Below are 18,647 nucleotides of genomic sequence, written 5' to 3'. Positions count from 1 at the left end.
CTTCAGTGGTGGAGGGAGGGGATGTTTGGGGATGTGGTGCCAAGTCAAGTGGGCTGCACTATCCTGGATGGTGTTGATCTCCTTGAGTGTTTGTTGGAGCTACATCCATTCAGGCAAGTGGAGAGTTTTCCATCACATCCTGACAGAGAGTCCTTATCCCAGTGCAGAGAGAGTTGAGCTGGGAACTATGGATTCCCGCTTGTCACAATCCAAAGAAACTATCAGTTGAAAAGGCATTTCCTGCTGGATAACACTTATCAGCTTGGAACCCTCTGTCAGTCTCCATCAAGACCAACACTTGAAGGTTTCTGATATAATTAAGTAGAGCAGTTAATCTGAAAATGTTTCAATGTTAAATACATCATCTCATTCCACAGATCCCATTCTAATGTCACAAACAGCCACCTATGAGTTGTCTCGATGAGAGAAATGGTGACATGACAATGTCAGAACCCTCCCACCAAACATTTTTTCATGCAACAGCATTGTCTGGCTTCAGAGTGAAATGCAGAAACGGAGTAAAATATCTAGTTATATGAACTCCTCATATTATGAATAAATAAAACTTATACATGATAACAAATGGCTGGCCTTCCTATTTTTCAGCATCAGGCTGCTGAATTCCAATGGGTTGCTACTCCAATACAGTCCCAAATGGAAATTTCCTATCATGGGGTGATGAGTCAAAGTCATGGAATGAAGCCCCCTTGGGACGAAAGTGATACAATACCACCCTCTGCTAGCCTCCACACAACACTGTGGAGGGTGGTCAAGGGAATAAACCCTCTAACCTTTAGGCAGAAGCTCACAGCACATTCAAACTGACAGCAACATCAACACACACACCAACACCCACAGAGAGTGACACACACCCACAGTGACACAGACAGGCACACACCCAGACACAAACACAGTGATACACACAGACAATGACATGCACATGCACACAGTGACACACACTGACACACACAGACAGCCAGACACACACACGTGCACAGTGACACACACACACACACACAAGCACAGTGACACACACACATGCTCACAGACATTCTCAAGGCCAGTGTGGAACAAACTTCAATTGGACTGAGGTCCCTCATTGTGTACCACGCTCTTAGAGAAATGTTTTGCTTCTCTGCTAATTGGAAATGATTTGTCTGTGAGCAGTATTTCCCAGGCACCTCTGAGTGAACCATTGTTTGAGGAAACAGCGTGAATTTTATTGCACTTTATGCAGCTTACAATGTTTTATGATTTACTCTCACAAGTTCTAAGTGAGAATGGATTCAAAGGTGGAAGGGAAGAGAGCAGCACCGGGCATGTTCATCTTCTTCTCCTCATATCTCAGTGACAACAGCACAAGGGATGGATAAAACTGCTCTGTGTCTCCAAAGACATTCTTAGAAGAACCAAACAAATATGCAAGAAATTCATAGATGTTTTCACCAAAACAAAACCTGCATGTTGTGCAGGGAGCCCAGCAGACAGTAGCATTGTATCACTCTCATACAAGAGGGACAGACAGAGAAAGGGAGTGAGGAAAGGGGGATTTACTCCGCAAAACAATGAAGACCCTATTAGATAGACAGAGACATAGAAATACAATAAAAATAAAGGCACACTGATACATTCCCAGGCTGAAGGAAACTCCAGGATCGTGGTCTGTCTGTCACTGGAGAGAGGGAGTTTGAGAACCCATCAAGAGCAAGCCAGGACAAACAATATCACCCCTTCAGTTTGTCCCTGTCTTAAATCCTGTTTATCCCTGTCTGATTTTTCCACTTTGTCTCTCTCACTCCCTTTTCTTCTCTGCCCCATCCCTGTCCGTGTCTCCCTCTCTCCTTCCCCCTCCCTGTCTGTCTCACCCTCTCGTGTCCCCCATCTCTGTCACTGTCATGTCATGGACAGACCGCCAAACAGTAGTCAGGAGCTGGAGCTGCAAATGTGTTGCTGGTCAAAGCACAGCAGGTTAGGCAGCATCTCAGGAATAGAGAATTCGACGTTTCGAGCATAAGCCCTTCATCAGGAATAAGAGAGAGAGAGCCAAGCCGGCTGAGATAAAAGGTAGGGAGGAGGGACTAGGGGGAGGGGCGATGGAGGTGGGATAGGTGGAAGGAGGTCAAGGTGAGGGTGATAGGCCGGAGTGGGGTGGGGGCGGAGAGGTCAGGAAGAGGATTGCAGGTTAGGAGGGCGGTGCTGAGTTGAGGGAACCGACTGAGACAAGGTGGGGGGAGGGGAAATGAGGAAGCTGGAGAAATCTGAATTCATACCTTGTGGTTGGAGGGTTCCCAGGCGGAAGATGAGGCGCTCCTCCTCCAGCCGTCGTGTAGTTGTGTTCTGCCGGTGGAGGAGTCCAAGGACCTGCATGTCCTCGGTGGAGTGGGAGGGGGAGTTAAAGTGTTGAGCCACGGGGTGATTGGGTTGGTTGGTTCGGGCGGCCCAGAGGTGTTCTCTGAAGCGTTCCGCAAGTAAGCGGCCTGTCTCACCAATATAGAGGAGGCCACATCGGGTGCAGCGGATGCAATAGATGATGTGTGTGGAGGTACAGGTGAACTTGTGGCGGATATGGAAGGATCCCTTGGGGCCTTGGAGGGAAGTGAGTGTGGAGGTGTGGGCGCAAGTTTTACATTTCCTGCGGTTGCAGGGGAAGGTGCCGGGGGTGGAGGTTGGGTTGGTGGGGGGTGTGGATCTGACAAGGGAGTCACGAAGGGAGTGGTCCTTGCGGAACGCTGATAGGGGAGGGGAGGGAAATATATCCTTGGTGGTGGGGTCCGTTTGGAGGTGGCGGAAATGGCGGCGGATAATACGTTGTATGCGCAGGTTGGTGGGGTGGTAGGTGAGAACCAGTGGGGTTCTGTCTTGGTGGCGGTTGGAGGAGCGGGGCTCAAGGGCGGAGGAGCGGGAAGTGGAGGAGATGCGGTGGAGGGCATCGTCGATCACGTCTGGGGGGAATCTGCGGTCCTTGAAGAAGGAGGCCATCTGGGTTGTGCGGTGTTGGAATTGGTCCTCCTGGGAGCAGATGCGGCGGAGACGAAGGAATTGGGAATATGGGATGGCGTTTTTACAGGGGGCAGGGTGGGAGGAGGTGTAGTCCAGGTAGCTGTGGGAGTCAGTCGGTTTATAATAGATGTCTGTGTTGAGTCGGTCGCCCGAGATAGAAATGGAAAGGTCTAGGAAGGGGAGGGAGGAGTCTGAGACAGTCCAGGTGAATTTCAGGTCGGGATGGAAGGTGTTAGTAAAGTTGATGAACTGTTCAACCTCCTCGTGGGAGCACGAGGCAGCGCCGATACAGTCATCGATGTAGCGGAGGAAAAGGTGGGGGGTGGTGCCAGTGTAGTTGCGGAAGATGGACTGTTCCACATATCCTACGAAGAGGCAGGCATAGCTGGGGCCCATGCGGGTGCCCATGGCAACTCCTTTAGTTTGGAGGAAGTGGGAGGATTGAAAAGAGAAGTTATTCAGGGTGAGGACCAGTTCAGTCAGTCGGAGGAGGGTGTCAGTGGAAGGGTACTGGTTAGTGCGGCGGGAAAGGAAGAAGCGGAGGGCTTTGAGTCCTTCGTGATGGGGGATGGAGGTGTACAGGGACTGGAGCACTAGATACACCAGGAGATAGAAAAGATGTGTAGGAGAGACAAAGTTACAATGATCATGATGGATTTCAACCTGCAGGTGGACTGGGAAAATCACGTTGGTAGTGGATCCCAAGAAAAGGAATTTCTGGAATGTCTACGAGATGGCTTTTTGTGGTAGCTTGTGGTGGAGCCCACTAGAACAGGCAATACTGGATTTAGTGCTGCACAATGAGGCAGACTTGATAAGGGAGCTTAACGTGAAGGAACCATCAGGAGGCAGTGACCATAATGTGATTGAATTTACTCTGCAGTTTGAGAGGGAGAAGATAGAATCTGAGGTAATGGTATTACAGCTGAATACAGGCATTTACAGAGGCATGAGGGAGGAGCTGGGTAGAATTGACTGGGAGACGAGCCGAGCAGGAAAGACAGTGGAACAGCAATGTCAGGGGATTCTGGGAGTAATTCAGGAGACTCAGCAGTGATTCATTCCGAGGAATAAGAAGCATTGTACAGGGAGGCTGAGGCAGCCATGGCTGACTGGGGAAGTCAGGGATAGTATAAAAGCAAAAGAGAAAGCATAGAATGTGGGGAAGAACTGTGGGAAACCAGAGAATTGGGAAGCTTACAAAGACCAACGACGTGCAACCAAAAATGAAATAAGCAGGGAAAAGATTAAATAGGAGGGTAGGAGCTGCCCTCTTTAAATAAAAACATTTCACTCGCTGATTAAAACATGAGTCTTCTCGCACAGTGAATGTGCAATTACTGCGAGGTCAGCATTTATTCCCCATTCTCAATTTCCCAGGATCTGGAGTCACATGAAGGGACAAGTGAGGAGAACACACTGCCTCTCCTGAGGGAAGTGGGCTCAGCGAACTAGATGGGCTTCCAACAATGGAGACATGAGTGAGCATTTTAATTCCAAATTGGAATGAATTTTAAACTTCAGCAGCTGCCGTGGTGGATTCAAATCCATACCCACAGCCCATTAAGCTCAAGCTCACAAGAGGAGTCCACTGCAAATATGACCATGCTGCGGTCTGTCCAGCTTGCAATTGCAGATTGGGACGTGAACCCAAATCAGCACCCCACATCACTTCAACATATCACACAGATTGACTGTCTGCATTTAATCAAAGTCAAATTCAGGCAATCATTTAAACTGAATAAAAACACAGTGCTCAAACCAATGCAGCTCATCTGAATATCAATAGTGGAAAGTATTCAATTACAAACTGACAGAGAGTCCTAAAGCTAGCGCCGGCATTGAGAGTATAGCTGGGAACCTGTTGATTTCCCCATCACAGCACAATCAAAAGGAATAATCTAAGGAAATGTAATTTCTTACTGGTCAATTCCGATCAGCTTGCTACCTTCTGTGAGTCTCCAGCAAAATCAAATCTTTTGGAGGTTTCTGATGAAATTCAGTAGAATATTTCATTTGAAATTGTTCCACTATTAAACACAGTATCAACAGACCCCACATTAATGTCACAAACAGCCAACTACGTGCTGTTATGATGTGAAATATTGTGGGAGGTGATTATGTGACATTATCAGAACCTACCCACTGAACATTTATTTATGCAGCAATCTTGTCTCGATTCAGACTGAAGTTCAGTCTGAAGTAACGCAGTAAAATACCTTGTTAAATGAATTCTCTACATTATTAATGATAACAAAGGAGTGGGATCCCTATTATTCCACATAAAGCTTCCCGGTTCCAATGGGCTGCTACTCCAATGTAATCCTAAACAGACATTTCCTGTCACGGGTGATGAGACAAAATAATGCAATAAAACTCCTTACAATTAAAATGATTCCCTATGTTGGCCTCCAACGCCACTGCACATCCTGAAGGATTCAGTCAGAGAGGGACCGCAGCAGCTCACAGCACCATCCAAACTGACAGCACCATCAACACGCACAGTGACAAGCACACACACACATGCACACACATTCACCTGCAATGTGGAAATGATTTCTCTTTGTGCAGTAATCCTGACATTATACACATTAAATTGAGTGTTTCCACTGCAATTGTTTCAGGCACCTCCAAGTGAACCGTTTTGTGAGGAGACAGAGAGGTTTTTTATTGCACTTCGTGCAGCTTGCAGTGTTTTCTGATGGACTCTCATAAATTCGAAGTGAGAAAGGATTCAAAGGTGGAGAGATAGGAAAAGCACTGGGCATGCTCATCTCCTTCTCCTCAAATCTCAGAGACAACATTGCAAGGGATCAGGCAAAACTACTCCCTCTCGCGTGCACACTCTTGCACGTGCACTCTCTTGCACAAACACTCTTTGCCCACACACACTCTGTCTCGTGTTCATACACTCTCTCTTGCACACACACACTCTCTTTCTTGTGCATGCACACTCTCTCTTGCGTGCATTCTTTCTCTCTTGCATGCACTCTCCCTTGTGCACACTCTCTCTCACCCATGCACTCTCTCTTGCGTGTGTGCACTCTCTCTCTTGCATGCACACTCTCTCGTACACGCACACACTTGCATGCACACACTCTCATGCAGCCGCATACATTCTCTCTCTTGCGCATATACACACATTCACTCTCTTTCTCTCTCACATGCATTCTGTCTCTCTCAGACACTCATTCTTGTGCACATACTCTCATTCTTTTGTATACATTCTCGCACGCACACACACTCTAGCACACACACACACATTCTCTCTCTCTCTCTCACATGCATGCAATCTTGCACGCATGTACACTCTTCTCTGTCACACGCAAGCACTCTCTTTCTTTTGAGCACCAGAACACTCTCTAGGGCATGCAGATAATCTCGTGCACTTGCACTCACTCTCTACTTTACTCGCATGCACACACTCTGTCTCAGAAGTGCACACTCTCGCACACACACACTCTTTCTCTCATGGACACAGACACACTCTCTCTCACCTGCACTCTCTTTCTCTCACATGCACATTCTCTCTCACACGTGCACTCTCTCTCACATGCGCTCTCTTTCTCTCGCATACACGCTCTCTCCCGCACGCAATTCTCTTTCGCATGCACACTGTCTCTCGCATGTGCTGTCTTTCTCTCGCACGTGCTGTCTTTCTCTCGCATGCACACACTTTCTCTCATGCAATTCTCTTTCGCATGAACACTGTCTGTCGCATGTGCTGTCTTTCTCTTGCATGCACACATTCTCTCTCACGCACACTCTCTATAGTACACACACTCTCTCTTGTACACACACTTTTTTTCCATCTCGAGTCCCTCTGAAAAACATCAGGAACAGAGTATCCTTGAGCCAAGGAACAGTTTTTAGGAAAGAACGGATTGGCTTTGTGACAGTTCCCAACTTAAAACGTAATAAACCAACAATATCAAAAGGTGGCCTCATTTTTAAACCTTTAAAACCTGGTTGCTAGTCTAAACACACATATGCACGATACTAACTACAGGCATGCAAACATACACAACCGCATGCAAATTCAGGCCGCAGTACACCCACCACCAAACACCTCTTATCCCACTCAAGTCTCGATAAACCATCAGCAATCACTTTTTTATGACCTGCCACATGCACAATTGCCAAACTGATTGGCGGCAACACCAAGCTCCATCTGAATAGTCTGGCATTTCTGTCTTTAAATGTTTCCACAAATGTCAATGGGTTGTAATCAGTATATGCAATTGTCTCAGATGCATTACTTACAGCATAAACACTGAAATGCTGTAATGCCAACACCAAGCTTAAAGTCCCTATCTCCACTGTTGAATATTTCTGTTGATGAACACTCAGTTGTTTGACTTTCCTTGTACTTTTTGTTACTAGTCCAACAAAACTTCCAGGCTTGTCTGGTTTTCCTACATTTTGCTTTCTCCTATCCCACCAACACTGTGATTTTGTGTAGCCCACTTTATTACAATGAAAACACCAGAGCCTTTTAGCTTCTTTGGCGCCCTCAAGGGCTTCTTTTTTACCCTGTGGTAAGTTATCCTTATGATCATCACTGAAATCTACCTTTCCCTTTCCACGTGAGGATTTCTCTTTGCCCCAGTTTATATCCCTCATGGACTGAACTTGATTCTGGAAGCCAAACCGAGTTTTATATTCCAGCTTATAATCATCAGACACCTCAGCTGCTAATCTTGTTGTTTTAACTCTCTGCTCTTCCACATGAGTTCGCATTACTTAAGGCAGTAATTTTTTGAATTATTCCAAAATATTTACTACTCTTAGGGCATCATAGGTTTGCTCGATTTTTAAAGCTCTCATCCATCTATTGAAATTATTCTGTTTGATCATTTCAAACTCAGTAAAGATTTGACCAAGGTTCCTCCACAGATTCCAGAAACATTGTCTATGGGTTTCTGGTACAAGCTCATATGCACTTAAAATGGCTTGTTTTCACCTCCTCATACTCCTACCTCCTCTGATAGTGATGCGAATACCTCACTCGCCCTATCTACAAGTTTCATTTGGATCAACAAAACCCAGTTTGGCACTGGCCACTGCATTTGTTTAGCCACCTTTTCAAATGAGATGAAAAATGCTTCCATGTCATTCTCATCAAATTTAGGCAATGCTTGTACATAATTAAACAATTCCTCACTCGGCTTCTGACTACCAGGGGCTTACTCCTCCTCACTGTCTTTCTCACTAAGCCTATCTTCAGCCTTTATCTCACAGATCTCATGTGAACAACAAAACAAACAGAAGCTTACTTACTACTGATGTTCCCAAAACAAGAAGCAATCCTCATAAATATGATCTGGTGAATATTGGACTTCGTGCAATGATGAAAGAATGAGAAAAGTGAAATCGAGCTGCAGTTATCATCATTTCATAATGCAGTTATTGAAGGAACTAGTTCGATTTATGTTTAATGGTAAAATGGGCCACCTATTTTGTTTGCCTTGTCTGACTATAACTTTTATGTCTTCAAGTAACAACATGGAAACTTATCCTGTCTTGTTAATGTGAGTTGTTAACAAATAGCTTTAGAAATATTTTAATTCCAAATCTGAAAGTAAGATATCAAACATTTTTATTTCACAATGTTGTCCTGTTCACAAAAACTGACAATCAGTAATCAGCTCCTGACTGGGCATTGCAGGATATTGACAGCTGAAGAAGCAGAGTACTTTTAAAAAATATCCTGGAAATCTAGACCTCTTCGATGCCTCTTTATTCACCTGTCTGAGTAGAATGTACAAAGGAAGCAGGGTAGACATAATTCACAGATAAGGATATTAATCCTTACTTTTGAAAATGCATAAACCAATCTTTACATCACTCTCTGCCTGATTGAATTGCAGATGGAATTATGAAAAGAAACATATTGAAACTTAGTTCAGATCACATTACCAATTAATTTTGATGTTTTTTTGTTTTGATTTATACTTGAAAAATATGTCTGTTTACACACAGCACATGGATTCATCAGTTAATGGTCTGACTTTGAAAAATAGTCAGCAAATTTGTTCAGTAATTGGAACAAAATTTACAATTTTTGCCACTTGTGGATCAGTGAATCCCATTGCAACCAATCTAGCCTTTCTTCCATTAATTTCATACTTGGTAGAGATGATTGAAATTATGCAATATATACTCTAAAACCTTCAGTTAATTTAACATGTTATTGAGTCTTTACCAAATAATGCCCCCTTTGCCATGGAAACACATGAGAAATAACTAAGTTTTTCATTTTTTTTCCTTCCACACTGGTTCATCCCAGCTTAAACAGCTCTATGCTTTTCTATTTAAATAATTTCATATTTAAAATGTAAATACTCTCTAAGCGTTCTCGCTGTTTTATTTCATGCTGAAACAAAATTGGAAGTGATTCTGTCAGGTCAGTGGCCAATTCATTAATTGTTCCTGATAATTCTCTGCAAATGGAGAGAATTGAAATTTGTATTTCTGTAATCCTTCTAAAGATAATCGAGTAGGTCTTGTTTTGTTGATTAATGCTGAATGATTTTATCAGTAAATTGTCTAAGTGAGCTTGATGAGAGGCACAATTCTTTTATTCTCAAGTCATCAAAACTTGACTTTTCCTTGAATACATGAAAAGAGAAAGTTAAACACCTAATTTTGCAGCCTTCATTCATGGACACATTGCTTTTTTGTTGACTGGAGTGATGTTCAGTGATACTTTTAATACTTTGGATAAAACAATTTAAACAAGCTCAATTTTATATTATCAGTTCACTGGTTCTATATTCAGGAAGAGATCTTGTCAGTTCTGGTTAACTTCTCTTATTACCAAATGGATACCAAAAGCCTATCATGAAGTAACTTCCTCTAGAAGGTAAAACACTTTGACTGGATTTGATTCTGACTATTGGATTTGAAAGCTGTGATTTATATTTGAAATCTGGGAACATTTTATTTGCTGACAGTTCTGAGCTGACAATTGCAGGGGTTCTAATTATTTTTAAAAATTGGAGTAATAAAAAAATTGATTCAAAACTTGAACTAAACTGGACAAAATCAAGATCACTCCCATTTCAAATCAAGACTTGCATTTATCTTATAATTGTTGGCGGTTCAATTTCTCACCTTAATCATGGCAGAAAGTCTGAAATGCTGTCAAAAAGAGTATGCAGGCCACAATAGATGTTTCCATCATGATACAGGTAACAGCACCTTTCAAAGAAGTGAGCAAATAAGAAGGCATGTGGACACATTAAATCTCATGTGCCATTTGATGGAGATGAGCACATGTGGGATCACATTTCACTGCAGTAAAAAAAGATCTCTGTGTTCAGAGATGCTTATTACCATTTTTTTTGAGTCAGATGTTAAAAGGTCATCAAATCTGCCTTTCCAGTGTACAATAAGTGAGGACGAGTTGGAGAGATATTCTGATAGCCATGAATTCAAACAACACCGGTGAAATAGAATGTTTGCACCTATATCTCATTGCCATCTATGGAACCTGCTGTATTGGTCAGTGAAGTTTCCAAAAGGTAATATTTGAAATAAAAGTAACAAATAAAAAAAAACATTTTGGGTTTTGCTATAGATGAACATAATGGATTAAAATATATCTTTTCAATATCACGTTGATTTCAAGGTTTAAATATTTTCAGAGTTGGAGCCCAGCTCAAATGATTATTTTACTTTACAAAATTATATATTGATCCTTTCGCTAGCATTGTTAGTGGTATTTGGTAATTGTAACGACACAGAATTCAAGTAATTCAGTTAATGTTAACAAAGATTTCTGCAGTCAGAATTTTGCATGGATGTAAATTGTACATGTACATAGCTTGAGTTAATGTTTAAACTACTGTTACAATGTGTTTAAATGTAACTCACCGTCTCAAACACTGTTGAAAGTACAAAATAAAAGTAGTTCAAAAGTTATCAAATATACTAATAATTAACCTTGAAAGAAGCCTGGGAAGTTGTATTGTGACTTGCATCAGTGAAATGGTAAATTATCTGCAGAGTTAGTCACAAGTTTTACCAATTTTAAATCTCAGTGCACAGTCCAGTATGAGATTTGTTCACTGATAATCATTTATCCCCTCTCCCTTCATGAAACCTTCCACACTGCAATGATCAACACTGACTGGTCTAATATATTTAACACCTTCCAAAATCCAATTTAGGGTTGTTTGATGAGCTGTCATTGAGAAAATATTTTGGGTTATTTGAATAAGGTCAATCATTCAGAAGTTTTTGAGAGATCTAATTCTGGTTACAAAGTCAAATTGGTTGGATCTCTTTTGTTGCAACTAATCTGGCAATCCAGGTTTTGAAAACCAGTGTTCTTTATTGTGAGCATGTTCATTTGATCATAAACTTAATAATTTTGTAATCCACTGATTCAATTAAAAGCATAAAATCATTATATTGTCAGCTGTATTAATTTATTGCATGTCACCTTTTGTAGATTTCTGTGAAAAGATAGGATTATTAACCTATTAAATCTGGATGCTGGAAATAAAGAGAATTGGGTTTTGATTATTATTTTGAAAAAGCATATTTTTTCCCTTCATTATGTATGAAAATGTACTGTCTGTCAATCAAACCACACATAAAACAATTTCTTCATCCAGGAAAAAGGAATCATCCAGGTAAACCACCTGTTAAACAATAACTTCATCCAGACCCAGAACTAATCCCAGAATGTCTTGTGATATTTCGTAACATATGAACATTTCCCACCTGCAGCACTTTATAGGATCAAGAATTTCAGTGGGAAATAGATGGCCATATAGTAATTGGATTTGATAATTAAATCTTGTCCAGTCACGTTAATTGGTTCTTTTGTGATTAGCGATGCTCAAGATAAAAAAAACATTTTATATACAATTTCACCAATAGAATGCTATAATTACATGGAACATATAATGTTACAGCGCAGTACAAGCCCTTTGGCCCTTGATGTTGTGCCAAACTGTGAAAATAATCTGATACCCATCTAACCTGCACTGTTCCATTGTTATCCATATGTATGTCCAAAGCCATTTAAATGCCTTTCATGTCAATGAGTCTACTATGGTTGCAGGCAGTGCGTTCTACGCCCTGACTATTCTCTGAGTGAAGAAACTACCCCAAATCTCTGTCCTTTATCTATCACCATTCAATTTAAAGCCATGTCCTCTCGTGGTAGCCTTCACCATCTGAGGAAAAAGGCTCTCACTGTCCACCCTATCTAACCTTATGATCATTTTATACATCTCGATTAAGTCACATCTCAACCTTCTCTCCAATGAAAAAAGCATCAGTTCCCTCAGCCTTTTCTCGTAAGACCTTCCTTCCATACCAACATCCCAGTAAATCTCCTCTGAACCCTTTCCAAGGCTTCCACATCCTTCTTTTAATGCGGTGACCAGAACTGCATGCAACACTCCAGGTGCGGCTTTACTTATTTGAGATGTAGGAGGCTTTCAAAGATAAGTTAAAGATAGTGCAGGACAAGCCTGTCCCGTTGAAGGCAATGGATAGGAAGGGCAAGATTCATGAACCGTGGTTGACAGGAGAAATTGTACGACCAGCCCCGAGGAAAAGGGAAGCATACAGAAGGTCTAGGCAGCTAAGAACAGAACGGGCCCTGGAAGAATATCGGAAGAGTTGGACAAGTCTTAAATGTGGAATCAAGCCGGTTAAAAGAGGTCATGAAATAGTTTTAGTGCGTACAATTAAGGAGAATCCCAAAGCATTTTACTCTTATATAAGAAGCAAGTGGGTGACTAGAGAAAGGATTGGTCCACTAAAGGATAACGAAGGAAGGCTGGATGTCGAAGCTGAGAGAATGGGTCAGATTCTGAATGATTACTTTGCATCAGTGTTCACTGAGGAGAGAAACATGATATATCTTGAGATTAGAGATAAAAGTTTGGTTAGTCTGGATCACATTGACATAAGTAGGGAAGATGCGTTGAGTAGGCTAAAGTTATTTAGGTGGACAAATTCCCAGGACCAGATGGAATTATCCCAGGCTGCTGAGGGATGCAAGAGAGGAAATAGCTGGTGCCCTGACAGATATCTTTGTGGCACCCTTAAACACAGGTGAGGTTCCGGAGGACAGGAAGGTTGCTCATGTTGTCCCCTGTACAAGAAGGGAGTAGGGATATTCTGTGTAACTACAGACCAGTGAGCCTGACATCAGTGGTGGGAAAGTTGCTAGAGAAGGTATTGAGGGATAGGATCTATTTATATTTAGAAAAGAATGGGCTTATCAGTGATAGGCAACTTGGTTTTGTGCAGGGGAGATCGTGCCTTACCAACTTAATAGAGTTCTTCGAGAACGTGACCAAGTTGATAGATGAAGGAAGGGCTGTTGATGTCATATACATGGACTTTAGTAAGGCATTTGATACGGTTCCCCATGGTAGACTAATGGAGAAAGTGAAGTCATATGGTGAGCAGGGTGTTCTAGCCAGGTGGACAAAGAAGTGGTTGAGCAGCAGGAGACAGAGAGTAGTAGCTGAAGGAAGTTTCTCAAAATGGAGAAAGGTGACCAGTGGTGTTCCACAGGGGTCAGTGTTGGGGCCACTATTATTTGTAATATGCATAAATGATCTGGAAGAGGGCACTGTTGGTAAGATCAGTAAGTTTGCCTATGACACAGAGATTGATGGAGTAGCAGAAAGCATAAGGAACTGTCAGAGAATACGGGAGAATATTGATGGACTGGAGAATTCGGTGGAAAAGTGACAGATGGATTCCAATCCAGACAAATGTGAGGTGATGCATTTAGACAAGTCTAATTCTTGAACAAATTATACAATGAATGGAAGAGATTTGGGAAAAGTTGATGGGCAGAGAGATCTGGGAGTGCAAGTGCATTGTACCCTGAAGGCTGCTGCATAGGTGGATAGAATAGTCAAGAGGGCATATAGTATGCTTGCCTTCATTGGATGGGGTATTGAGTATAAGAGCTGGCAAATCATGTTAACGTTGTACAAGACATTGGTTCAGCCGCATTTAGAATATTGTGTACAGTTCTGGTCACCACATTACCAAAAGATGTGGATGCTTTGGAGATGGTGCAGAGAATGTTCTCAAGGATGTTGTCTGGTATGAAAGGTGCTAGCTGTAAAGAAAGGTTGAGTAGGATAGGTTTATTTTCATTAGAAAAAAGGAGATTGAGGGGGGACTTGATTGAGGTTTATAAAATCATGAAGAGTATCAGCAGGGTGGATAGAGACAAGCTTTTTCCCAGGGTGAAGGACTCAATAATGAGTGGTCACGCATTCAAGGTGAGAGGTGGAAGGTTTATGGTGGATACATGTGGCAAGTACTTCACACAGAGGATGGTGCGCGTTTGCAATGTGTTGTTAGCAGAGGTGGTAGAGGCAGGCACGATAGATTCATTTAAGATGCTTCTGGATAAATACATGAGTAGGTGGGGAGTAGAGGGATACAGATGCTTAGGAATTGACCGACAGGTTTAGACAGTACATTTGGATCGGCTCAGGGTTGGAGGGCCGAAGGGCCTGTTCCTGGGCTGTAAATTTTCTTTGTTCTTTACCAGTGTCTTGTACAGCTGAAGCATGGCCTCGTGGCTCAATGTCCCTAACAATAAACACCAACAAACAATATGCCTTCTTAACAATCCTATCAACCTGATGGCAATTGTACAATCAGAATCGCATAATTATTTTTAAACCGCACTCTTTATTGATCTACAAATTATTAGCCAAGGAAGGTAACTGCTAGAAATGTATTGTCATGTGTGTGTAATTAGAAATAACTTATTTTTATTCTCATATGTTGTCATTCTTATACTTTTCAGTTCATCTTAATATATTTATTTTATTTAATGAATATAACAGTATATTTGTTTTAGAAACAAATTGGTCATATAGTTGGAGCAGTGAGGTGGTGACATTGACGGAAAAAAACATGCTCTGGCTGTTAATTGACATTGTTTACAGACACATGGAGAGACCAGCAACATTTTAGTCTGGAAACCCATCTACAATTCCTGACAAAGGGCAATAAAATGTTGGTAATGTATTGTCCTGTTTATGTATACCAGCATGCCAGCTTGCTCACCAGCTGATTGACCATTTGAGTTTTGGGAATTCCTGTACAGGCGGTAGGAAGAGGTAGATCTAATCTGTGATCCTAGGGATCAGGTGGGCGTCTCAGACAATCCTTGAACCCAGAAAAATTGGTTTCCAACTGTGGAGGGTTGGATTTGATGGGGAAGTCAAAGTAAGGTTAAAATCAGAAAAATGATCCAGCAGCAACTGAGACACTTGGCACAGGAAGGTCCATCCAGTCCTGACTACGTTTATCACTAAGAGTGGATCAATATCCTATATAGAAGTGCAACAGATGGAATGCAGTAGCTAAAGGCTCACCACCACCAACTCAAGCCCCATTGGGGATGGGTAATATTTGCTGATCTTGCTTGCAATGCTCCTATCCCATGAAAGAATGAAAAAGGCAAATGTGCCAACATTGTGATTAACTGGGCTCAGAATAGTCAAGCAATGCCCTCACTTTTTCAAATGGATAACTTGCAACTAACATTGCAGACACCTCCATTATCATTTATGTGTATCCTATTCCCCTGGCAGGACAGACATACCAAAAATGGATGCTCAGTAGTTCCACCCTGCGAAAGAGACAGCTGGACAGTCGTGGTCATGGAACCATATTTTTATCATCCCATAACGTATATTCTCCAAGTAATGTCTAGTATGTGAATCTGATTAAGCCAAATGAATTTATAATTCACAAGCTCAGTCAGTTCTGAAATCACTCGGGGATCAACTAGAATCATGCAAGGCAGCCTGATAACAGTTTACAAAATGATGAGGGCCAATCACTGAGGCATGGCTGTTTCCTCTCGATGCAAGAATTAATGAGTGGGATAGCACCACCATCTGCAAGATCCAATTGGAGCCACACGTAGAGTGCTCTGCTGTAACCTGCATTTCCTTAACGGGAAGTCTCTGTGATGCGAATGACGATTTGTGGACCCTGTTTCTAAAGCACGAACTTTTAAAACATGTGTTGGCTGTAATGCGATTACATTGCCGTCAATTTAAACACTGTTTCGAAAGCAGAAGTTTTCTGCAAAACCATGAAACTGCTTAGGATACGGGGGTGGGGGATGCTCTGAAAGTATCAACGGCCAAATTTATTAGACTATTGCTGGCTCTACCGCATGCGAGAAAAAAATATAAGAGTGGGAATGCCATTGCAGTTGGTGAAGTAGTCCATTGTGAAGAAATTAGATAGGCATTTCTGTGGCTACAAATGAGATTCAAGGATGATATGTTACCTCGTGGGTGCTAGGGTCAATGATGTCTCAGAGGGGCTAAAAGACATCCTGGAGTGGGAGGGGAAAGAGCCAGTTATCAGGATACACATTAGTACCAATGAGATAAGAAATAAAAGGGGATGAGATTCGAAAAGCAGGATATAGTGAGTTACAATGTAAGTTACAAAGTAGGCCTCAACGTTAGTCAGAGTAGAAATCACAGGATTTATCAGATGAGTATATGGGTGGAGATATGTTGGACAAAGGGAAAAGATTTCAGATTCACGGACATGGTTCTGGACAAGGTGGGACTACTACAGGTTGGACGGGCTGCATCTGGACGGCACTGGAACTGAGATCCCGGAGGAGTGTTCGTCAGTGTGATTGGAGAGGGTTTAAACTAAAATGGCAGGGTGATGGGTACCAACTTTGAATGCAATTTACCAAATTTCCTTCCATTCCATGGGCTCTTACCTTGTTATTAGTCTCCTGTGCAAGACCACCATCAAAAAGCTTGCGGTGTTCCAAGAAAACTGTCTCATAAACATTGCCTTCGTCTGCGCATCTGGTCAGTTCTTTGAAAAGTGTAATCAGATTTGTCAGACATGAGCAACCCTTCAAAAAACCTTGTTGACTGTTCTTGGTTAATCCCTGCCTCTCCAAATGCACACTGATTCTATCGCTCAGAATTTCTTCCAATAGTTTCCCCATCACTAAGGTTAGAATGACTGGCCAAGAGTTCTCTGATTGATGTCTTGCTAAATGTTTGAATCAAGGTACCACACTGACTGCCCTCCAGTCCTCTGGAATCTTTTGAAGTGTAAGCTGTACTGTAACAGTGCTCTTGCACTGTAGGTAAATGAGAGATGCTGCTACTGAGAAATGTCTCCAGGTTGCAGGTAAAATAGAGAGCAGGTATTCGTATAACTTATATGCAAAATTATTCTCTCTTTATCAGTGAGGTGAATATATATTATGGATGACAGTTATAACGTATTCACTTACATTGATAACGCTTTTTTCATCATTAATTCCATAAATGGAAATTGTGGTTTTGGAAATTATGACCATTGAGGGCTGGAGTTTTGCTTACAAGTGGGTATTTTGCATATATGTCCATCTCTGGAGAACAAGTGACCCAAATGAATTCTCATTCTGTGATGGTGGATGTTTTAGATGATGGGTCTGCTGCCTCAGACATAAATCAGAAGTGGTCACCCTCTGAGAGAAAACAACTGCCCTCACCTCTGCCGTCAATGAGTGACCCCTTATTTTTAAATGATGACCCCATAATTCCGGCTTTTCCAAGTAGAAGAAGTACCTTTTCGCGTGGTCAACTTCTCTCAGGATCTCATGTGCTTCATTTAAGTCGTCTCTGACTCTTTCAAACTCTACACGATACAGGCCTAGCATGCCCACACTTTCCTTATAAGGCAATCCGCTCATTCCAAGTATTACTCTCATAAACCTACTCAGCTTCCAACATATTAACGATGGAGATCAGTACTGTACACAACAGTACATATGTGGGGTCTTACCAAGATCCAATACAACTGAAGCATAACCTCCCTCCTGAATGCAGGTTCATTTTCAGACATTTCATTACCATACCAGGTGACATCTTCAATGAGCCTCCGGACGAAACACTGCTAATGTTTCCTGCTTTCTATTTATACATTTGGGTATCTTTAGGTCTGCGATGTAATTTATGTGGTGATGACATTTATAATTACATTGTTATTTCCTGTTCTTTTTCTCAGGGGGTGGTAAATGGGGTCCAATTCAATGCGTTTCTTGACAGAGTTCCAGTTGGAATACCATACTTCTACGAAATCTCGTGTGTGTCTCTGTTTGGCTGTCCTAGGATGGATATGTAGTCCCAGTCAAAGTGCTTTCCTTCCTTATCTGTATGTTAGGATACTAGTGAGAGTGGGTCATGTCGTTTTGTGGCTAGTTGATGTTCATGTATCCTGGTGGCTAGTTTTCTGCCTGTTTGTTCAATGTAGAGTTTGATACAGTTCTTGCACGGTATATTGTAAATGACATTAGTTTTGCTTGTTGTCTATATAAGGTCTTTCAAGTTCATTAGCTGCAGTTTTCGTGTGTTGGTGGGTTTGTGGGCTACTATGACGCCAAGGGGCCTGAGTAGTCTGGCGGTCATTTCTGAGATATCTTTGATGTAGGGGAGAGTGGCTAAAGTTTCTGGACACATGTTGTTTGCTTGAGGGCTTGCCCCTCATAATTTTGTAAACCTCTATAAGATTGCCCCTCAGCCTCCGACACTCCAGGGAAAACAGACCCAGCCTGTTCAACCTCTCCCTGTAGCTCAGATCCTCAAACCCTGGCAAAATCCTTG

The sequence above is a fragment of the Hemiscyllium ocellatum genome, chromosome 44, assembly GCF_020745735.1.
Source record: "Hemiscyllium ocellatum isolate sHemOce1 chromosome 44, sHemOce1.pat.X.cur, whole genome shotgun sequence".
Classification (NCBI taxonomy): Eukaryota; Metazoa; Chordata; class Chondrichthyes; order Orectolobiformes; family Hemiscylliidae; genus Hemiscyllium; species Hemiscyllium ocellatum.
This window is presented reverse-complemented; position numbering follows the sequence as displayed.